The 25,442-nt window shown below is 43.6% G+C and overlaps 1 protein-coding gene across 1 annotated transcript in view; it reads right to left on the bottom strand.

Annotated features, from left to right (window-relative positions):
* LOC128699358 (uncharacterized) overlaps positions 1-25,220 on the bottom strand; it is a 49,957-nt gene extending 24,737 nt beyond the window's left edge. Inside the window, exon 1 of the mRNA XM_070098223.1 lies at positions 25,106-25,220. The gene's annotated coding sequence lies outside the window, so the exon portion shown is untranslated. The remainder of the gene's footprint in view (positions 1-25,105) is intronic.
* Positions 25,221-25,442: the final 222 nt, after the last annotated feature.

Below are 25,442 nucleotides of genomic sequence, written 5' to 3'. Positions count from 1 at the left end.
ACACACACACACACACACACACACTTCAGTCACAGAGTTGTCAAGAAGTGGAATAGTTTGGAAGTGATGTAGTGGAGGCAGGATCCATACATAGCTTTAAGAAGAAGTATGATAAAGCTCATGGAGCACGAAGTGACCTAGTAGCGACCAGTGAAGAGGCGGGGCCAAGAGCTATGACTCGACCCCTGAATCCACAACTAGGTGAGTACAACTAGGCGAGTACACCTTGGTGAGTACACATACACGAGCACACACGAGGAGCTATGTATCACCCCTGTCTCCTGTGTGACAGTTGAAGTCTCGAAGACCGTCACAAGTTGCCTCCGTTGACTACTGACATTAAGTTTATTCAGATACAGGTACACATAAATACAGTTACATAAATTATCATACAAAAATACAGCTACACAAATTATCATATATAGCAGTATATGTGTAAATTACCTAGGATAACCCAAAAAAGTCAAAGTGACATATTTCCATTGGGATCCTTGTAATATCTTATAATTTAAACCTTATAAGCTAAAACAGCTAAGTAACTCAACTGGGTACCTTGGTATGGCACACCTCGAAACCCCAGCATGGAACAGCCCCAGGTTTCTGTTTGACAGTTGCAGTCTTGGAGACTGTGCCGACAAACCAAGACCTGTTGTCTAATACATCGAGAGAAATCCTATATAACAGTCTCCTACTATGTGTGAGACAGAACTCGCTGCCTCTTTGTCCTCTATACTGCACATATTGAAAATCTGTGAAATAATCAGGGCTCTGAAATTTCGAAATTTCGACCGGCATTCAAGTACCAGACCTGCTGCCAGACGTGAACCAGACACGAGACGTTTTCCAGTAAATGAAATAACTGACCTCCATATCAATTGCACCAGTGTTTAACGGGAAGACAACATGGCAGAAATCCTGATCAACTAAATCTCCAAGGAAATGCCAGGTCTGTAGGACTTTTTTCGTCAGTGCCAAACGAGGGAAAGATTTGAGCCTTTAAATATGGCTGACCGGCATTCAAACAGCAGCTACTGCCAGACGTATAACTAGCGAAGTGAAATTCTCATCTTTACTGACGTTCATCTGTTGACAGTAGCATCATATCTGTACCACCATCATATCACCTGTACCAGTGCTAACGAGAGGGAAACACAGGAGACATCGTCAAATCAACAGTACAAAACTCCAAGATATAGGACGGTTATCCCTCAGTGCCAGTCGTGGGAAAGAAGTGAATAGTTAAATAGTCAAGGTTAATGTTTTAGTAGCTGACCTATATTCAGCTGACCAGTGTACAGTGAGAGAATCATAGCAGAAAAAGCCAAATATATCTATAAACTCAAGGAAAGTCAGGTGGTGTTACTCCCCTCAGTGTTTTAAAAATGGCTGAGTCAGCAGACCAGGTCAGGAGACAACACCACACAACCCCCGATAAATGGAATTGAGGGGGATTTGGAAGGATAAAACCATTGATTAAACCTTTCTGGTCTACCAGAATGGAAAGGAGTTAGAAGTTAATTGGTGAAGCCAGACTGTGAAGTGAGGTGGGTAGGGGAGGGTGTAATAAAGGGTTAAATGTAAGGGTGTTGTGAAGTTAAGGGAAAAGTGAGCAGTGAAGAGGGTTTTGAAGAGGAAATTTTACTAGTAATTCAGTGTAATTAAAGCAGATACTAAGTGTACTAGGGACTGGAAAAGAGAAATAAATATTATTGTATATGAGTAAAAGAGCGAAGAGTGAAAATGGCAGGCATTAGAGGGGTACAGGCTGCCATAATTATATTTATATTTCTTCTTCAATTCCATGAAGAAAGAAATCAGTCATGGGGGTTGGAAAAGGCGAATGGAGTAACAGCGCCCTGGACAGTAAAAGCCCAACAGTTGCCATCCTACCAGAAAAGTAAACCTCACTATCGCCGCAAGGTATGGCAACACCGCATACCCAAACAAAAACAATGGCACACAGCTCTTATTGTAGCGCTCTTAAGTGGTGATATCCAAATTAATCCAGGACCTCAAACTATTGTGCAGAGGCAAAACAGACAGATAAATGACGGCAATAATGACGGTCTAGTAGCTAGGGATGATAACCTTAACTCCATATGTAATGCATACATAGGTCAATGTGAGACAATACAGCCATTATTATCTCAAACACTACCAAACAGATGCATACACTGTACTAAAGTACGCATGAAAAACAGAAAAGGCACCTTATGTAAAATGTGTAAGGGGTCGGTGCATGATGGATGTATGTACAATTATAGCAACGGTACCAGAATTCATTTTGTGTGTAACAAATGCACTTTGGCACAGTTACCCTTTAGCAGTGATGACATTGATTTACCTAATTTTAATACAAATGACCCATTGCCATATATTGATGATGATTATGATTGTTTTATGAAAACAGGCCTTCACTTTATTCATGTCAATGCAAGATCACTTCTTCCTAAATTGGCAGAGATTAGGATTCTAGCTAACAAAATTAGGGCGGCAGTTATAACCATCTCTGAATCTTGGTTGGATGATACGGTGACTGACGACGAGGTCAAAATAGAAGGTTACAATATAAAACGCTTAGATAGGAACAGAATGGGTGGTGGAGTATGTGCCTACATTAGAAATGACTTAGCTTACAACCCAAGACCTGATTTAAATAACAATAAACTGGAGATTCTATGGTTTGAAGTGCTGCTTCCCAAGACCAAACCCATCTTAGTAGGAACTAGTTACCGCCCTCCTACCCAGGACCAGTTCTTAGAAGACTTTTCCAGAGTCTTATCCGGAGTTGAAAGCAATTGCGAAACAATAATACTGGGCGACTTCAATATCTGTTTTCAGCAACAAAATAACGGGCTATGCAAAAGGTATAAGCAAATTCTAGGATTAAATAGCTACACCCAACTAATTAATAAACCAACCCGGATCACACAGTTCTCAGCCACCCTAATTGACCACATACTTTGCAACCGCGCTAATAACATTAGTCAGTCAGGCGTCATTACCACAGGTCTTAGTGATCATTTCATCATTTACTGCACCAGGAAAATCACTAGGGATAGGATAGGCCTACACAGGACAATAAAAATGAGGTCAACTAGAAACTACAGTAAAGAAACACTGGTAAATAGGCTACACAATTGTGACTGGACAGAGATAACAAGTTGCACGGACGTAAACGATGCCTGGGAAAAATTCAAAACAATGTTCACTACCATTCTTAATAATATTGCACCAGTTAAAGAGGTTAGGATTAAACGAAGAACTGAACCCTGGATGACTACTGAGATATTAGATAATATGAAATTCAGAGACCAGCTGCTAAAAAGATTTAAAGCAAACAGACAGGATATTGCAGCACTAAATGAATTCCAAAGGGTGAGGAACAGAGTACAGAGGCTTATAAAAGGAGCAAAGGCAAAGCACTATTGCTCAAAAATTGAAGAATATAAGCATAACCCCAGAAAGCTCTGGCAACAACTAAAACAGTTGGGGTATAGCCATAAGCCAGTAGATAGGTCTAACATAGTACTCACTATCGATAATGAGGTATGCCACGAAACATCTAAGCTGGCAAATTGCTTTAATTCCTACTACACATCTGTTGCATCAACACTAGTAAGTAAACTACCAGCTGCATCAAATACCTTTAACACAGACTCTGATAAGTTTCAAACATACTATACCAATAAAGGGGTAACCCCAAACAGATGTCAACTAGGGTGGCCCGGTGGCCTGGTGGTTAAAGCTCCCGCTTCACACACGGAGGGCCCGGGTTCGATTCCCGGCGGGTGGAAACATTTCGACACGTTTCCTTACACCTGTTGTCCTGTTCACCTAGCAGCAAATAGGTACCTGGGTGTTAGTCGACTGGTGTGGGTCGCATCAAATCACCGACCAGTATGTTTTAAATAAGTGACCCACTGATCAGAGCAGATCGACTGGTCCGAACCCTTGACTGGTCCGAACCCGGGACTGGTTTCAAACAGTTTCGTTGGACAATAAAGCAGACTGTAAACGGATGGGGTTGTAGGCGCCCTTATAAACACAAACATTAAAAATCAGGAACGTGACGGTAAGCTGTCCAATATACAAAAAGAGTTAGAAACAGAAATACAAATAGCTAGAGCTTCATTTAAGGTTATTAATATATTATTCAAGAGGTTGCTAGTAGAATTGCAGTAAATCAACCATTCAAATCATTATGAAGCTGTGTGTAGTCTGTGGTCAGTCAAACAAACGGGCTTCCACATGGATAAATTGTCATTTTTGTGGAAATTGGTGTCACACCCCTTGTGCAGATATCCCAGAACTAGCTACAAGCAGTATTAAAACAGAGAAGTGTTTTTGGGTATGCCCAAATGAGGAAAATCTGTGGACTAAAATCACAAGGGTATTAAAAGAGGACAACATCAAAGCTGCTTTCATAGAAAACCTGGAAGCTTTCTACAACAGATGGGAACATAAAAAGTCTGGGCTGAATGGTACTGCCCTTGATACTGGCCATGTAGTCAGAAACTGTAAGACTGGAGGTGATGTCCTGGTAGTCAGTAAATGTGGGGCTGATAGTGCTGTCCTGGGAGACAGTAATGGTGAAGCTGGAGGTGCTGTCCTGGGAGACAGAAATGGTGAAGCTGGAGATACTGTCCTGGGAGACAGTAATGGTGAAGCTGGAGATTTTGTCCAGGTAGTCGGGAATTATACGCAGGAAGGAATACATATAAATGACCTCATAGGGGACAGGAGCCATAGTAGGGAAACAAGTGTAGTCAAAGATAAGATAAAACCAATATTGCAAACTAGAAATACCGCAGGAAATAGCAAACAAGAGGACTCCAATAGCAATAGTGAGGATAAATTACCAAAAACAACTGGTGGGAGCTCCATTGTTGGTGCTAGGGAGGATAGAAGTAAGACAGGGAAACATGCACCAACAGGGAATACAGTCACAGAAACCCAAGGCAAGCGGAAACCAAGCCTGTGCACATACTATGCACTTGGTATATGCTGGCATGGGAAATCTGGAAAAACAGATGGGACATGCAACTATGACCACCCTAGAAAATGCCATGCCCATATGACAAAAGGAAAATGCAAACTCCCTTCCTGTAAGCTTTTTCACCCTGAAATGTGTACCTCTTCAGTACAGGAAAGACTGTGCTATAACTTAAATTGCCAGGCATACCATCTAAAGGGGACAAAAAGATACAAAACATCCAGGCCATGGGAAAACCTGGGTAGCCACAGCCACTCAAGAGGGAGAGGTTTTTTAGTGCCAGGAAGGAAAAAAAACTGGCAGGAAATGGCAGAAATCGTACACCAAATCCAGTCATTCCTGGAGTGGAACCACAGTCGATGGCCTCCACTCCAAACCAACAGATACAGATACTAATGCCGGAAAAAAAATCCCCCCCCCCCCCAGTACCAACAATACCACCAGTCCGATAACATTCTTCTTTGCAAATATACAGGGTCTAAAGCCAGCAACAAACAACAAAATACCTTTCATCCGTGGACTGCTTGCAGAGGCAAAGGCAATGTTCGCGGCTTTCACTGAGACCCACATAAAGGATCACTTGGACAACGAAATATGGATCCCAGGTTACAACCTATACAGATGTGACAGAGTGAACAGGCAAAAGGGGGGGGGGTTGGCCTGTACATTGCAGAGTCACTTGTTTGCACAGAACTGCTTAATGCCTCAAATGACGTAGTGGAAGTTTTAGCAGTAAAGGTCGAGAACCAAAACCTAGTCATTGTGGTAGTCTACAAGCCTCCGGATGCAACATCCCAGAAATTCCAGGAACAGCTGTTAAAAATTGACCACTGTCTAGAAAATCTTCCAGCTCCTGCACCCAACATCTTGCTCCTGGGGGATTTCAACTTAAGGCACCTAAAATGGAGGAATATAGCAAATAATATTGTTGCAGTAATAACACCAGGAGGCAGCTCTGATGAAAACTCACACTCACACGAGCTTTTAAATCTCTGCACAAAATTCAATTTAAACCAGCAAATAATAGAGCCTACTAGACTGGAGAATACACTAGACCTCATCTTCACTAACAATGATGATCTGATAAGAAATGTCACCATATCAAAAACAATATACTCAGATCACAACATAATTGAGGTTCAGACATGTATGCGTGGAGCCCCAGACCGACAAAATGAGACTAGTCACGAGGGAGCATTCACCAAATTCAACTTCAATAACAAAAACAAAGTGGGACCAAGTAAACCAAGTCCTAACCGATATAAGCTGGGAAGATATACTAAGCAACACAGACCCAAGCTTATGCCTAGAACAGATTAACTCGGTGGCACTCGATGTATGCACAAGGCTTATTCCTCTAAGAAAAAGGAGGAGTAGATGTAAAATAGAAAGAGACAGGCGCTCCCTTTACAGGCGACGGAAAAGAATAACAGAGCGGCTAAAAGAGGTCAATATATCTGAAATGCGCAGGGAGACACTGGTCAGAGAAATAGCAAGCATCGAACTTAAGCTAAAAGAATCCTTTAGGAGTCAGGAATCGCGGGAAGAACTAAAAGCCATAAATGAAATCGAAAGAAACCCAAAGTATTTCTTCTCCTATGCCAAATCAAAATCGAGAAAAACGTCCAGTATTGGGCCCCTACTTAAACAAGATGGGTCCTACACAGATGACAGCAAGGAAATGAGTGAGCTACTCAAGTCCCAATATGACTCAGTTTTTAGCAAGCCGCTAACCAGACTGAGAGTCGAAGATCAAAATTAATTTTTTATGAGAGAGCCACAAAATTTGATTAACACAAGCCTATCCGATGTTATCCTGACGCCAAATGACTTCGAACAGGCGATAAATGACATGCCCATGCACTCTGCCCCAGGGCCAGACTCATGGAACTCTGTGTTCATCAAGAACTGCAAGAAGCCCCTATCACGAGCCTTTTCCATCCTATGGAGAGGGAGCATGGACACGGGGGTCGTCCCTCAGTTACTAAAAACAACAGACATAGCCCCACTCCACAAAGGGGGCAGTAAAGCAACAGCAAAGAACTACAGACCAATAGCACTAACATCCCATATCATAAAAATCTTTGAAAGGGTCCTAAGAAGCAAGATCACCACCCATCTACAAACCCATCAGTTACACAACCCAGGGCAACATGGGTTTAGAACAGGTCGCTCCTGTCTGTCTCAACTACTGGATCACTACGACAAGGTCCTAAATGCACTAGAAGACAAAAAGAATGCAGATGTAATATATACAGACTTTGCAAAAGCCTTCGACAAGTGTGACCATGGCGTAATAGCGCACAAAATGCGCGCTAAAGGAATAACAGGAAAAGTCGGTCGATGGATCTATAATTTCCTTACTAACAGAACACAGAGAGTAGTCGTCAATAGAGTAAAGTCCGAGGCAGCTACGGTGAAAAGCTCTGTTCCACAAGGCACAGTACTAGCTCCCATCTTGTTCCTCATCCTCATATCCGACATAGACAAGGATGTCAGCCACAGCACCGTGTCTTCCTTTGCAGATGACACCCGAATCTGCATGACAGTGTCTTCCATTGCAGACACTGCAAGGCTCCAGGCGGACATCAACCAAATCTTTCAGTGGGCTGCAGAAAACAATATGAAGTTCAACGATGAGAAATTTCAATTACTCAGATATGGTAAACATGAGGAAATTAAATCTTCATCAGAGTACAAAACAAATTCTGGCCACAAAATAGAGCGAAACACCAACGTCAAAGACCTGGGAGTGATTATGTCGGAGGATCTCACCTTCAAGGACCATAACATTGTATCAATCGCATCTGCTAGAAAAATGACAGGATGGATAATGAGAACCTTCAAAACTAGGGAGGCCAAGCGCATGATGACACTCTTCAGGTCACTTGTTCTATCTAGGCTGGAATATTGCTGCACTCTAACAGCACCTTTCAAGGCAGGTGAAATTGCCGACCTAGAAAATGTACAGAGAACTTTCACGGCGCGCATAACGGAGATAAAACACCTCAATTACTGGGAGCGCTTGAGGTTTCTAAACCTGTATTCCCTGGAACGCAGGAGGGAGAGATACATGATTATATACACCTGGAAAATCCTAGAGGGACTAGTACCGAACTTGCACACGAAAATCACTCACTACGAAAGCAAAAGACTTGGCAGACGATGCACCATCCCCCCAATGAAAAGCAGGGGTGTCACTAGCACGTTAAGAGACCATACAATAAGTGTCAGGGGCCCGAGACTGTTCAACTGCCTCCCAGCACACATAAGGGGGATTACCAACAGACCCCTGGCAGTCTTCAAGCTGGCACTGGACAAGCACCTAAAGTCAGTTCCTGATCAGCCGGGCTGTGGCTCGTACGTTGGTTTGCGTGCAGCCAGCAGCAACAGCCTGGTTGATCAGGCGCTGATCCACCAGGAGGCCTGGTCACAGACCGGGCCGCGGGGGCGTTGACCCCCGAAACTCTCTCCAGGTAAACTCCAGGTAAACCCCAATGGAAATAAGTTAGACAGTCCTCGATGACGCACTGACTTTCTTGGGTTATCCTGGGTGGCTAACCCTCCGGGGATTAAAAATTCGAACGAAATCTTATCTTATCTTATCTTAAGTGTATCTCATGACTTCATTCAAAAAGAACTAAGCAGGTTAAACCCAACTAAGAGCACAGGCCCTGATAACATCCCGTCTAAGTTCCTAAAAGATGGTGCTTCTGAACTGTCAATCCCTATTGCTCACATAATAAATCTATCAATCACCACTAATACCGTACCGGAGGGGTTCAAGGAGGCCAGAGTTACTCCTATCTTCAAGAAAAATAATAGGTCTGATGTAAGCAACTATAGACCTGTTAGTATACTCAGTATAATATCTAAAATTCTGGAGAGGGCGGTGTATTCTCAAGTAGTTAAGTACCTTAATGACAACAGCATTCTCCATAGCTATCAATCGGGCTTTAGAAGATCCTACTCAACCGATACCTCCCTTATTAATCTGATGGATTACCTGAGAACTGAAATGTCAAAAGGGAACCTCATAGGTATGGTAACCTTAGACCTGCAAAAAGCCTTCGATACTGTCAACCACAATATATTATGTAAGAAACTTCAAGCTATCGGTATAGGTTCTGTAGACTGGTTTAAGTCCTACCTTAGCAACAGGAGACAAATAGTCAAAATCAACAAAACGGAATCAGAACCCCTGCCGATAACATGTGGAGTTCCCCAAGGTAGTATCCTGGGTCCCTTACTATTCTTATGATATGTCAATGATATGCCTATCAGTGTCAAGTGCAAACTCCTACTGTATGCAGATGACAGTGCTCTGTTAGTGACAGGTAAAGACCCACAAGATATTGCTAATGTTTTAACACTGGAACTGGAGTCCTGCAGCAAATGGTTAGTAGACAACAAACTATCATTACACCTAGGGAAAACTGAAGCCATTCTCTTTGGAACGAAACAAACTGAGAAGGGTAAATAATTTTAATGTTCAGTGTAATGGGGAGTCCATCACTTTGGTTTCATCAGTTAAATATCTGGGAATCCCCTTTGACCCATGCATGTCAGGAGAATTGATAGGGAACAGTGTAGTAAAGAAAGCGAATGCCAGGCTGAAGTTCCTGTATAGACAAGCACAGTGTCTACCTACTGAGGCTCGCAGGACCCTATGTCTAGCCCTTATACAATGCCATATGGATTACGCTTGCTCTTCTTGGTACTCTGCCTTGACAAAAAAACTGAAAGATAGACTGCAAATCACCCAGAACAAAATCGTAAGATTCATCCTGGGGCTGGGACCAAGAGAACATGTAGGCCAGGATGAATTACAGCAGTTGGATATGCTGAATGTTGAAGACAGAGTAAAACAACTGAAGATAAATCATATTTATAAAATTGCTCACAAACAGTGTCCAGAATATCTTGCTGTCAATTTTGTCAAGGTTGGGAACCAAAGCAATCATAGTACTAGGGGGAGAGAGCACAACTTTGTAGTACCCACAGTCAGTGGCCAGGCTTCAAACACCTTTTATTGTACAGCAATAAAGGAATGGAACAGACTACCCACAAATGTCAAGGCCAGTCATAGCTTGAACCAGTTCAAGAAGACTGCCAAAAAGTGTCTGATGAATGAAGCAACAGAAAGGGAGGGGAATGATTTTCTATTTTTTAGCTAAAATACGTGTAAATTTTACCTTATCCCTAGTAATGACCCTCGTATTGTAGATAGTCTTAATGACCCTCGTGTAGTAGATAGTCTTTTTAGTATGATAATAAGATGTTATCTTCATTATAGAATAATAAGAAAATATTATAACCTTTTTATTATAATAATAAGGTAAAAGGACCCCAATGGAAATAAGTCACTCTGTCTGACTTTTTTGGGTTATCCTAGGTTCTCTACACATATGCTGCTATGCAGTCCGATAACATTCTTCTTTGCAAATATACAGGGTCTAAAGCCAGCAACAAACAACAAAATACCTTTCATCCGTGGACTGCTTGCAGAGGCAAAGGCAATGTTCGCGGCTTTCACTGAGACCCACATAAAGGATCACTTAGACAACGAAATATGGATCCCAGGTTACAACCTATACAGATGTGACAGAGTGAACAGGCAAAAGGGGGGGGTTGGCCTGTACATTGCAGAGTCACTTGTTTGCACAGAACTGCTAAATGCCTCAAATGATGTAGTGGAAGTTTTAGCAGTAAAGGTCGAGAACCAAAACCTAGTCATTGTGATAGTCTACAAGCCTCCGGATGCAACATCCCAGCAATTCCAGGAACAGCTGTTAAAAATTGACCACTGTCTGGAAAACCTTCCAGCTCCTGCACCCAACATCTTGCTCCTGGGGGATTTCAACTTAAGGCACCTAAAATGGAGGAATATAGCAAATAATATTGTTGCAGTAATAACACCAGGAGGCAGCTCTGATGAAAACTCACACTCACGCGAGCTTTTAAATCTCTGCACAAAATTCAATTTAAACCAGCAAATAATAGAGCCTACTAGACTGGAGAATACACTAGACCTCATCTTCACTAACAATGATGATCTGATAAGAAATATCACCATATCAAAAACAATATACTCAGATCACAACATAATTGAGGTTCAGTCATGTATGCGCGGAGCCCCAGACCGACATAATGAGATTAGTCACGAGGGAGCATTCACCAAATTCAACTTCAATAACAAAAACATAAAGTGGGACCAAGTAAACCAAGTCCTAACCGATATAAGCTGGGAAGATATACTAAGCAACACAGACCCCAACTTATGCCTAGAACAGATTAACTCGGTAGCACTCGATGTATGCACAAGGCTTATTCCTCTAAGAAAAAGGAGGAGTAGATGTAAAACAGAAAGAGACAGGCGCTCCCTTTACAGGCGACGGAAAAGAATAACAGAGCGGCTAAAAGAGGTCAATATATCTGAAATGCGTAGGGAGACACTGGTCAGAGAAATAGCAAGCATCGAACTTAAGCTAAAAGAATCCTTTAGGAGTCAGGAATCGCGGGAAGAACTAAAAGCCATAAATGAAATCGAAAGAAACCCAAAGTATTTCTTCTCCTATGCCAAATCAAAATCGAGAACAACGTCCAGTATTGGGCCCCTACTTAAACAAGATGGGTCCTACACAGATGACAACAAGGAAATGAGTGAGCTACTCAAGTCCCAATATGACTCAGTTTTTAGCAAGCCGCTAACCAGACTGAGAGTCGAAGATCAAAATGAATTTTTTATGAGAGAGCCACAAAATTTGATTAACACAAGCCTATCCGATGTTATCCTGACGCCAAATGACTTCGAACAGGCGATAAATGACATGCCCATGCACTCTGCCCCAGGGCCAGACTCATGGAACTCTGTGTTCATCAAGAACTGCAAGAAGCCCCTATCACGAGCCTTTTCCATCCTATGGAGAGGGAGCATGGACACGGGGGTCGTCCCACAGTTACTAAAAACAACAGACATAGCCCCACTCCACAAAGGGGGCAGTAAAGCAACAGCAAAGAACTACAGACCAATAGCACTAACATCCCATATCATAAAAATCTTTGAAAGGGTCCTAAGAAGCAAGATCACCACGCATCTAGAAACCCATCAGTTACACAACCCAGGGCAACATGGGTTTAGAACAGGTCGCTCCTGTCTGTCTCAACTATTGGACCACTACGACAAGGTCCTAAATGCACTAGAAGACAAAAAGAATGCAGATGTAATATATACAGACTTTGCAAAAGCCTTCGACAAGTGTGACCATGGCGTAATAGCGCACAAAATGCGTGCTAAAGGAATAACAGGAAAAGTCGGTCGATGGATCTATAATTTCCTCACTAACAGAACACAGAGAGTAGTCGTCAACAGAGTAAAGTCCGAGGCAGCTACGGTGAAAAGCTCTGTTCCACAAGGCACAGTACTCGCTCCCATCTTGTTCCTCATCCTTATATCCGACATAGACAAGGATGTCAGCCACAGCACCGTGTCTTCCTTTGCAGATGACACCCGAATCTGCATGACAGTGTCTTCCATTGCAGACACTGCAAAGCTCCAGGCAGACATCAACCAAATCTTTCAGTGGGCTGCAGAAAACAATATGAAGTTCAACGATGAGAAATTTCAATTACTCAGATATGGTAAACATGAGGAAATTAAATCTTCATCAGAGTACAAAACAAATTCTGGCCACAAAATAGAGCGAAACACCAACGTCAAAGACCTGGGAGTGATCATGTCGGAGGATCTCACCTTCAAGGACCATAACATTGTATCAATCGCATCTGCTAGAAAAATGACAGGATGGATAATGAGAACCTTCAAAACTAGGGAGGCCAAGCCCATGATGACACTCTTCAGGTCACTTGTTCTATCTAGGCTGGAATATTGCTGCACACTAACAGCACCTTTCAAGGCAGGTGAAATTGCCGACCTAGAAAATGTACAGAGAACTTTCACGGCGCGCATAACGGAGATAAAACACCTCAATTATTGGGAGCGCTTGAGGTTCCTAAACCTGTATTCCCTGGAACGCAGAAGGGAGAGATACATGATTATATACACCTGGAAAATCCTAGAGGGACTAGTACCGAACTTGCACACGAAAATCACCCACTACGAAAGCAAAAGACTTGGCAGACGATGCACCATCCCCCCAATGAAAAGCAGGGGTGTCACTAGCACGTTAAGAGACCATACAATAAGTGTCAGGGGCCCGAGACTGTTCAACTGCCTCCCAGCACACATAAGGGGGATTACCAACAGACCCCTGGCAGTCTTCAAGCTGGCACTGGACAAGCACCTAAAGTCAGTTCCGGATCAGCCGGGCTGTGGCTCGTATGTTGGTTTGCGTGCAGCCAGCAGCAACAGCCTGGTTGATCAGGCTCTGATCCACCAGGAGGCCTGGTCTCAGACCGGGCCGCGGGGGCGTTGACCCCCGGAACTCTCTCCAGGTAAACTCCAGGTATGATAATTCTATGTAACTGTATTGTGTATACCTGAATAAATTTACTTACTACTTACTTACTTATAATCAAAAAGAAGCACTAAGCCAATTAAATTTCGAAAAGATCGTCTACGATTTCGAACTTGTGGGCTATCTTCGGCGCCCTGGTTGACTGGTGGGAAAAGTGTGTATTATTTTTTACGTTCCTGGGGGACTGGAAGGCGATCAAGGTCGATTCAAGGAAGGGAAGGTTAAAGCTAGATGCTTGGATAAGAGCTCACCCCTCCTTTCACAGGATCAAGAACTCCTCTCGTTCACAGGATCAAGAGCCCCTTACCGGTATATATACAACATATATACATCCCCTTTTAAATAGATTTATGCGTTGTGACCCACATTCGATAATGTTTAAGAGGAATTACGAAAATTAAACGATAATGGAGATAAAGATGATACTTCAGTTAAGGAAATCATGATAATAATACTCTTTATAAAGATCATATTTGAGAAAAGCTGATCCCGTAGGAACCATGCACTAGAGCCTGTAAATGGGACGCAATCAGATGTGATACAAAAATAGAGAAGGTAGCTTCAGTCCAAATAGGTAATAGAGACGAACAAAAATTACACACACACACACACATATATATATATATATATATATATATATATATATATATATATATATATATATATATGGCTGAAGGAGACTCGAACCTACGAACCTTAGGACAAGGTACGCAGTGCTTTACCAATCTACCCACACTGGACAATACCTTGGCGTGTAGCATGCGCTACACGTTTGATCCAAGGAAGCCAGCTTTCAGGGAGAAGGCGTACAGCTTTTCATCTCCCTGAAAGTTGGCTGCCTTGGATCAAACGTGTAGCGCATGCTACACGCCAAGGTATTGTCCAGTGTGGGTAGATTGGTAAAGCACTGCGTACCCTGTCCTAAGGTTCGTAGGTTCGAGTCTCCTTCAGCCAGAGATCAGTGTTTGTGTATATTTCGCCTGCTCTCGCTAATTCCTTATATATATATATATATATATATATATATATATATATATATATATATATATATATATATATATATATATATATATATATATATCGGTACTGGTGGGTATAGGCTATTTTTACAGTATCGGTTAAAAAAATTCGATACCAGCCTATACTTTTTAAATATTAATATTACACGTGTGCTTAAAAATATCAACAATAGCACTGTACCTCACGACTGTGAGAGTTTACACACACACACACACACACACACACACACACAGCACCTGGAAAGAAACAAGTGTATAATTGACAACCAGCACGGTTTCAGGGAAGGAAAATCCTGTGTCACAAACCTACTAGAGTTTTATGACAAGGTGACAGAAGTAAGACAAGAGAGGGGTGGATCGACTGCATATTTTTGGACTGCAAGAAGGCCTTCGACACAGTTCCTCACAAGAGGTTACTGCAAAAGCTAGAGGATCAGGCACACATAGCAGGAAAGGCACTGCAATGGATCAGAGAATACCTGACAGGGAGGCAACAACGAGTCATGGTACGTGACGAGGTGTCAGAGTGGGCGCCTGTGACAAGCGGGGTTCCACAGGGGTCAGTCCTAGGACCTGTGCTGTTCTTGGTATACGTGAACGACATAACGGAAGGGATAGACTCAGAAGTGTCCTTGTTTGCAGATTATGCGAAGTTAATGAGAAGAATCAAATCGGATGAGGATCAGGCAGGACTACAAAGAGACCTGGACAGGCTACAAGCCTGGTCCAGCAACTGGCTCCTTGAATTTAACCCTGCCAAATGCAAAGTCATGAAGATTGGGGAAGGGCAAAGAAGACCGCAGGCACAATATAGTTTAGATGGCCAAAGACTGCAAACCTCACTCAAGGAAAAAGATCTGGGGGTGAGTATAACACCGAGCATATCTCCTGAGGCGCATATCAATCAGATAACTGCTTCAGCATACGGGCGCCTGGCAAACCTACAGATAGCGTTCCGATACCTCAGTAAGGATTCGTTTAAGACTCTGTATACCATTTACGTCAGGCCCATACTGGAGTATGCAGCAACAGTTTGGAATCCACACCTAGTCAAGCACGTCAAGAAATTAGAGAAAGTGCAAAGGTTTGCAACAAGACTAGTCCCAGAGCTACGGGGATTGTCCTACGAAGAAAGGTTGAGGGAAATCGGCCTGACGACACTGGAGGACAGGAGGGTCAGGGGAGACATAATAACGACATATAAAATACTACGCGGAATAGACAAGGTGGACAAAGACGGGATGTTCCAGAGAAGGGACACAGACACAAGAGGTCACAATTGGAAGTTGAAGACTCAGATGAATCAAAGGGATGTTAGGGAGTATTTCTTCAGTCATAGAGTAGTCAGGCCGTGGAATAGCCTAGAAAGTGACGTAGTGGAGGCGGGAACCATACATAGTTTTAAGGCGAGGTATGATAGAGCTCATGGGGCAGGGAGAGAGAGGACCTAGTAGCAATCAGCGAAGAGACGGGGCCAGGAGCTGTGAATCGACCCCTGCAACCACAATTAGGCGAGTACAAATAGGTTAGTACACACACACACACACACACACACACACACAATCAGCACGGCTTCAGAGATGGGAAATCCTGTGTCACAAATCTACTTGAGCTCTACGATAAGGTAACAGAAGTAAGACAGGAGAGAGAGGGATGGGTAGATTGCATCTTTTTAGACCGCAAGAAGGCTTTTGACAAAGTACCACACAAGAGACTGGTGTAAAAATTAGAGGAGCAGGCAGGAATAACAGGGAAAGTACTGCAATGGATCAGGGAATACCTGACAGGAAGGAAACAACGTGTGTTGGTACGTACTGAAGTGTCGGAGTGGGCGCAAGTGTCGAGTGGGGTTCCACAAGGTTCAGTCCTAGGCCCCGTGCTGTTTCTTGTATACGTGAATGACATGGTGGAAGGAATAGTTTCAGAAGTGTCACTGTTCGCTGATGATGTGAAACTGATGAGAATACAAGTGGGAGAGGATCAGTTAAGATTACAAGGGGATCTGGACAGACTACAAGTATGGTCCGACAAATGGCTCCTGGAGTTTAACCCCAGTAAGTGTAAAGTCATGAAGATTGGGGAAGTACACAGAAGACCGCAGACAGCGTACAGGTTAGGAAATCAAAAGCTGCAAACGTCAATTAAAGAAAAGGATCTTGGGGTAAGCATTATAACGAACATGTCCCCTGAGGCACACATCAATCAAATAACTGCTGCAGCATATGGGAGATTGGCAAGCCTGAGATTGGCGTTTAGACATCTGAGTAAGGAGTCATTCACGACATTGTACACCGTGTACGTAAGGCCTATACTGGAATATGCAGCGCCAGTATGGAACCCTCACCTACTCACCTAGTCAAACACATCACAAAATTGGAGAAAGTGCAAAAATTTGCAACACGATTAGTCCCGGAATTGAGGGGTATGTCTTATGAGGAGAGGTTAAAGAAACTCAACCTGATGAAACTAGAGGATAGGAGGGATAGAGGGGACATGATAACAACGTATAAAATACTGAGAGGCATTGACAAGGTGGACAGGGAGCGAATGTTTCAGAGATGGGAAACAGGAACAAGGGGCCACAATTGGAAGCTGAAAACCCAGATGAGTCATAGGGATGTTAGGAAGTATTTCTTTAACCTTAGAGTTGTAAAGTAAAAGGACACAAGTGCAACTAATGTGACATTTTATTGTGGCAACGTTTCGCTCTCCAGGAGCTTTATCAAGCCATTACAAACAATACATGGACACAGAGGGTAATGGCTTGATAAAGCTCCTGGAGAGCGAAACGTTGCCACAATAAAATGTCACATTAGTTGCACTTGTGTCCTTTTACTTTACATATTGTCGGTAATTCTACCAACTTTATTACAACCTTAGAGTTGTCAGGAAGTGGGATAATCTGGAGACTGAAGTAGTGGAAGCAAGTTCCATAAATAGCTTTAAGAAGAGGCATAACAAAGATCATGGAGTAGGGAGAGAGTGAATTAGTATCGACCAGTGAAGAGGCGGGGCCAGGAGCTATGACTCGACCCCTGCAACCACATATAGGTGAGTACACACACATCAGTCTGGATCCCACACCTGGGCAAGCACATCAAGAAATTGGAAAAAGTGCAAAGATTTGCAACGAGGCTAGTCCCGGAGTTAAAGGGCATGTTCTATGAGGAAAGATTAAGGGAAATCGACCTGACAACACTGAAGGACAGGAGGGGCGGGGAGATATAACAACATATAAAATTCAGAGAGGAAATAACAAGGTGGATTGAGACAGGATATTCCAAAGATGAGACACAGAAACAAGGGGTCACAATTGGAAGTGTAAGACTCAAATGAGTCACAGGGATGTTAGGAAGTATTTCTTCAGAGTCGTCAGAACGTGAAACAGTCTGGAAAGTGATGTAGTGGAGGCAGGAACCATACATAGGTTTAGGAAGAGGTATGATAAGGCTCATGGAGCAGGGAGAGAGTGGACCTAGTAGCGACCAGCGAAGAGGCGGGGGCAGGAGTTATGGATCGACCCCTGCAATCACAATTAGGTAAGTACACACACACACACACACACACACACACACCTGACGACACTGGAGGACAGGAGAGATAGGGGGGACATGATAACGACATACAAAATACTGAGAGGAATTGACAAGGTGGACAAAGACAGGATGTTCCAGAGATTGGACACAGTAACAAGGGGACACAGTTGGAAGCTGAAGACACAGATGAATCACAGGGATGTTAGGAAGTATTTCTTCAGCCACAGAGTAGTCAGTAAGTGGAATAGTTTGGGAAGCGATGTAGTGGAGGCAGGATCCATACATAGCTTTAAGCAGAGGTATGATAAAGCTCACGGCTCAGGGAGAGTGACCTAGTAGCGATCAGTGAAGAGGCGGGGCCAGGAGCTCGGACTCGACCCCCGCAACCTCAACTAGGTGAGTACAACTAGGTGAGTACACACACACATAGCTGAAATCATAATATTTCAAAGCGCAAACCGTTGGGGGTCTTAGGCGCTGTTGCCACACTGGCAGCGGTAGGCCTGAAGAAGTGACGTCACGACAAGTTGTGCGCCATTATACATATAAAGTGAAGTGTATATAATGTGAAGTGTATACTATCATCAGTGAAGAGTGACATCGCGTGAGGAAGCGGGATGTATGAGAATATATGGTTAAAACATCATGGGTGAAGGATCTCCAAAATAGGGATTTAAGGCCTACGTACGACGACTCCGTCATCAGCAGCTGGCAACCTGTCACCGCACCATTGAGCGCAAGTTTATTCGCCTATTTGTGGTTTGCATGTTGACGGCCCTGGCTGGCCTTGCATACTGTTTGATACTGGTCACTCACTCCTGCAAGCTATTACCAGAATTAGAATAGAAATAGCATAGACATATAGTGTTGACGAGTGTGAGAAGGTAGGTGGGACAAGCTTTTAAGGGCAACATTGTAAGACGGTGCGAGGGTCGGTCAAGTCCCAGGAGGGTTGTGTCAGGTCACAAGAAGTTGCGGCCAGTCATTACACCGCACAAGACACTCAAACACACACACTCACACACACACACTCACACACACACACACACACATGCACACACGCACACAGGCAGTGTTACTACCGGTAGTTATTAGCAGTAAGAATACTTAGGAAGCTAGGAAGTCTTCTCTCAATGTGAACAAGGAAAATGATAATAACCAGCAACAATTAATACATAAATCCAGAAAGGGCAATAAGTGGAGAGAGTAGCATAATTGGAAAAGATAAATGAGACTAAATTTGTGCCTACACGACGGATCTTTCAACCACACCACCTACCCCCCTCTTACCCTCCCTCCCTCACACACAAGCACACACACACAAGGGTAGACACTCACACACTCACACACACACACACACACACACACACACACACACACACACACACACACACACACACACACAGATGGAAGAGAGGTTAGCAGCAGAATGCAGAAGGTGGAAGCAACAGGCCACAGCAGCAGAAATCAAGATAGAGAGATTAGAAGAGGAGCTGAGACATCTGAAACAGCACAGAGACAAAGATATTACAGAAGTAGCATCGGCAATGGCTACATCAAACACAGACAACAGGTCTGAAGGAATCATGGAAATTAAACTGTATGCAGAGGTCCTGTCAAACCCACATGAGGCCAAAACAAAGGCAGGGAGCACACTAGGACAGAATGAGAGGTTGGAAGACATTGAAGGAACTAGGACATGTGCAAGGGCCTTACCAGATACCTGTGGGGGCCAGGAACAGGTGAGCAGGAAGGACAAACCAAGAAGCATAGGGGCCATAACTAGGGAAGGGACTGAAGGAAGGAACACTCCACGGGAAGAAACTAAAACACATCAGAGGATGCAATGGGAGTCACAGTGGGAGGTGGAAAGGGAGAGATCCGTGTTTGTCTATGGGCTAGACGAAGCTAAAGGGGAAACTTACGATGAAAGAAAGCAGGAGGAGAAAAAAGCGATTGAAGATATCATGAAGGTGATAGGCGAGGGGGACATGACCCAGGTGGCAAATTTTCGGAGAATTGGGTGGTTCACAAAGAAAAGGAATCGGCCTCTCAAAGTAATTTTCAAGGCAGAATCAACCTGAACCATGATCCTGCAGGAGAAAGCACGACTGAGAGGCAAGCAGGAGTTCCGGAGTGTGTACCTCAATCGAGACAGGACACAGGACAAAAGGAAGACGATGAAAGAGAGAGTTCAAAAACGAAAGGAGAAATGGGAGGAAATGAAAAAGGAGAGCAGAATAACCCAGGATCAAATGGAAGGACAAGCACACCCCCCAGAAACACCTGCAGAAGGACTCCAGCCACGACACCCCCAAGGCAACTGAACAATCCAAACCAACCATCACACACCGATCCCTCTGTTTCCACCCCCCACACCACAGTTACAGTATTAGAACAGAAGTTGAAGGTTTGGTACACAAATGCAGATGGATTAACGAATAAACATGGGGAATGGCAAGAAAGAATCAATGAGAAGTCCCCAGACATCATAGCAGTTACAGAAACAAAACTCACGGAGACAATAACAGATGCAATCTTCCCACCAGGATACCAGATCATGAGGAAAGATAGAAGGGGCAGGGGGGGAGGTGGGGTTGCTCTGCTCGTAAAAAGCAGATGGAAATTCGAGAAAATGGAAGGCATAGATGAGACGGGAGAAAGAGACTACATAGCAGGTACACTTCAGTCTGGGGAACACAAAGTGGTCATTGCAGTGATGTATAATCCACCACAGAACTGCAGGAGGCCAAGAGAGGAATATGAAGAGAGCAACAGAGCAATGGTGGACACACTTGCTGAGGTGGCAAGAAGAGCTCATTCCAGCAGAGCAAAGTTGCTGGTTATGGGGGATTTCAACCACAGGGAGATCGACTGGGAAAACCTGGAGCCACATGGGGTCCCGAAACATGGAAAGCCAGGATGTTGGACGTGGTGCTGGAAAACCTCATGCACCAACATGTTAAGGACACTACCAGAGTGAGAGGGGAGGATGAACCAGCAAGATTGGACCTTGTGTTCACCCTGGGCAGCTCAGACATTGAGGACATCAAGTATGAGAGTCCCCTAGGAGCTAGCGACCACGTGGTTCTGTGCTTTGAATACATAGTAGAGCTGCAAGTGGAGAGAATAACAGGAGTTGAATGGGAAAAGCCTGACTATAAAAGAGGGGACTACATAGGGTTGAAGAACTTCCTGCGGGAGGTCCAGTGGGACAGAGAACTGGCAGGAAAGCCAGTAAATGAAATGATGGAATATGTAACAACAAAATGCAAGGAGGCAGTGGAAAAGTTTATTCCCAAGGGCAACAGTAACAACGGGAAGACCGGAACGAGCCCCTGGTTTACCCGACGGTGTAAGGAGGCAAAAACAAAGTGCAATAGAGAATGGAAAAAGTACAGAAGGCAGAGAACACACGAAAATAGGGAGATCAGTCGCAGAGCCAGGAATGAGTATGCACAGGTAAGGAGGGAGGCCCAGCGACAGTATGAAAATGACATAGCATCGAGAATCAAGACTGACCCGAAACTGTTGTATAGCCATATCAGGAGGAAGACAACAGTCAAAGACCAGGTGATCAGATTAAGGACAGAAGGTGGAGAACTCACAAGAAATGATCAGGAGGTATGTGAGGAGCTGAACAGGAGATTTAAGGAAGTTTTTACAGTAGAGACAGGAAGGGCTGTGGGAAGACAGCACAGAAGGGAACATCAAGAGGGAATATACCAACAAGTGTTGGATGACATACGAACAACTGAGGAGGAGGTGAAGAAGCTCTTAAGTGACCTTGGCACCTCAAAGGCGATGGGACCGGACATCTCCCCATGGATCCTTAGAGAAGGAGCAGAGATGCTGTGCGTGCCTCTAACCACAATCTTCAACACATCCCTTGAAACTGGGCAACTACCTGAGAAATGGAAGACAGCTAATGTAGTCCCCATATTTAAGAAAGGAAACAGAAACGAGGCACTAAACTACAGACCTGTGTCTCTGACATGTATTGTGTGCAAAGTCATGGAGAAGATTATCAGGAGGAGAGTGGTCGAACACCTGGAAAGGAACAAGATTATAAATGAAAACCAGCATGGGTTCATGGAAGGCAAATCTTGTATCACAAACCTCCTGGAGTTTTATGACAAGGTGACAGAAGTAAGACACGAGAGAGAGGGGTGGGTAGATTGCGTTTTCCTAGACTGCAGGAAGGCCTTTGACACAGTTCCCCACAAGAGATTAGTGCAGAAGCTGGAGGATCAGGCGCATGTAAAAGGGAGGGCACTGCAATGGATAAGGGAATACCTGACAGGGAGGCAGCAATGAGTCATGGTACGTGAAGAGGTATCACAGTGGGCGCCTGTTACGAGCGGGGTCCCACAGGGGTCAGTTCTAGGACCAGTGCTATTTTTGATATATGTGAACGACATGATGGAAGGAATAGACTCTGAAGTGTCCCTGTTCGCAGATGATGTGAAGTTGATGAGAAGAATTAAATCGGATGAGGATGAGGCAGGACTGCAAAGAGACCTGGACAGGCTGGACATGTGGTCCAGTAACTGGCTTCTCGAATTCAATCCAGCCAAATGCAAAGTCATGAAGATTGGGGAGGGGCAAAGAAGACCACAGACAGAGTATAGGCTAGGTGGACAAAGACTACAGACCTCACTCAGGGAGAAAGACCTTGGGGTGACCATAACACCGAGCACATCACCGGAGGCACACATCAACCAAATAACTGCTGCAGCATACTGGCGCCTGGCAAACCTGAGAATAGCGTTCCGATACCTTAATAAGGAATCGTTCAAGACACTGTACACTGTGTATGTTAGGCCCATACTGGAGTATGCAGCACCAGTCTGGAACCCACACCTGGTCAAGCACGTCAAGAAGTTAGAGAAAGTACAAAGGTTTGCAACAAGGCTAGTCCCAGAGCTCAAGGAAATGTCGTACGAGGAAAGGTTAAGGGAAATCGGACTGACGACACTGGAGGACAGAAGGGTCAGGGGAGACATGATAACGACATACAAGATACTGCAGGGAATAGACAAGGTGGACAGAGATAGGATGTTCCAGAGAGGGGACACAGGGACAAGGGGTCACAACTGGAAGCTGAAGACTCAGACGAGTCACAGGGACGTTAGGAAGTATTTCTTCAGTCATAGAGTTGTCAGCAAGTGGAATAGCCTAGCAAGTGAAGTAGTGGAGGCAGGAACCATACATAGTTTTAAGAAGAGGCATGACAAAGCTCAGGAAGCAGAGAGAGGACCCAGTAGCGATCAGTGAAGAGGCGGGGCCAGGAGCTGAGTCTCGACCCCTGCAACCACAATTAGGTGAATACAATTAGGCGAGTATACACACACACCATCGACAAGTGCCTTTAACAACCAGTAACTAGCCCAACAGGCCATGTAATAAGTAATGTCATTTTCATCTCAAAGAAATTAAGTTACCTGACGAGATTTAATTACCTTGTTATATCTACAAACGACTTCGTAAGTTATTGAATCACCTGACTCTGGGGTTCCTGTCACCATCACCCGTCAAGTTAACAAACATAAGATAAGTGGAAGAGATTACATATTGTGTAATAGCATACCTCAAGGTGGTGGCAATGATGACCACTGTAACCTGGTCAGCTATCAAAATTTTGCGGGCGAGTCCCTAGACCCAGCAGACGAAGAGGATCCCGGAAAGGTGGTCGAAATATACAGATCAATCAATCTCCTGAGTTTCTGTATCAATGCGGGTTATTACTGAGCACTGAAAAGTGTTAGTTATTCACAAATGGAAATGCTAAACCCGCTTCTTGCATTTGTTGTCACTGTTCACCTAGTCCAGTCCCTGGACCCATTATGTACCTTTGTAATCTTTTGACTACCGCCCACAGGATGGGTATGGGGTGCATAATAAAGATATTAAACTACTACTAACTGTTCACCTAGCAGTGGGTAGGTTCCAGGTGGTAGCCGGCCGTAGTGGCTTACAACTTGGGTAACAGAATCTTTCAGAAATACTCATGCATGCTAGTGGTTTTCTTTGTGCGTTAACAATATTTTATTGAATGTAAACTATACATTATATACTACACAACGAAATAAAAAATTTAGTTTTGAAAGGGTCACAATGGAAGTAAGCCACTCTGGCTTTCTTGGGTTATAGTGATAAATGACATAAAATACCGACACGATGGGAAAAATAGACACAAATGCAATATAATGTGACCTTTTATTACTACGTTTTGCCCTCACATTGCGCTTTACTAACCCTCCAGGCTGAGGATTCAAATAAAATCTTCACTAACTCCAAAAAAATACATTTACCTCTAAAAGAGTGTTGATAGTAAATTTTTGGTGTATAAAAATGTTTATAAAAATACTCGTACGTACATACCTTACACATTTTGGTTCTGTACGCTAATATAATAAAAATGCTTTAATTCCCAACACTGGAATTACATTAACCTCTCAGTACGTATACACAAGTATGTACGAGCTTCTTTTACGTTACCATAGTTCAAAGATGTTTAGGTAAGTAGATAAATGGTTCAGAGAACCAACAAGTTGATAAATTAGACTAACAACACTTGAGTAACTTTACTGAGGAAACGTTTCGCCCCACAGTGGCTTCATCAGTCCAATATAAAGAAGAATGGTCAAGATCACGAGTGTGAAGAAATGGTTATAACCATGACTATAATTTTTAAAAGGGTGGACCGGTAAGCCAGCGGAAAGCCTCGGTCAGATGACCAAAAGCTCCAACGGTGGGCCATCATCTGACTAAGGCCCACGCCAGGAAACACTTGTCCTGTTTCCTGACGACCCTTACCTAACCTAACCTCAAGAGTGTGAGGTAATCAGTCCATCAATCTTTTCAAGATTGATTACATCGACTCCAGGCTGAGGGACTGATTACCTCAAACTACTGATCTTCACCACTCTTCTTTGTATGGACTGATGAAGCTATGTGGCGAAACGTTTCATCAGTAAAGATACCCAAGTGTTGCACATGTGTCTAATTTATCAATATCTTTAGGTGTACATAACTATTGATACAAGTACTATATTCTACCTGAACTAAACATACCTTATCCAACGAGGTTGTCGCCACGACTGTGGTTCCTCGTAATGTAACAACTGCTGTTATGCCAAGGCCAGCAGGTGTTGCCAGATAGCAGCAGTCATCCCAAGACAAACATCTTATGACGGTTTGATGAATTTGAGAGAGTAGATTAGATTTTGCCACCGAAGTGGCTAGTTTATTTTGTACTCCATATCCATCCTGTAGACAGTACCGCAAGAGCATATGGATACACAAAAGACCTAGAAACTAGGCCCCAAAAGGGGTAACAGGGACATATGGGTTTATGTCTACATATCTATAGTTCACTTATCTGTTACAAGTAAATTTAGGAAATTTGCTT

This window comes from Cherax quadricarinatus, chromosome 61 (assembly GCF_038502225.1).
Source record: "Cherax quadricarinatus isolate ZL_2023a chromosome 61, ASM3850222v1, whole genome shotgun sequence".
Taxonomy (NCBI): domain Eukaryota; kingdom Metazoa; phylum Arthropoda; class Malacostraca; order Decapoda; family Parastacidae; genus Cherax; species Cherax quadricarinatus.
Note: the sequence above shows the minus strand (reverse complement) of the source record. Positions and strands in the feature narration are given on the sequence as shown.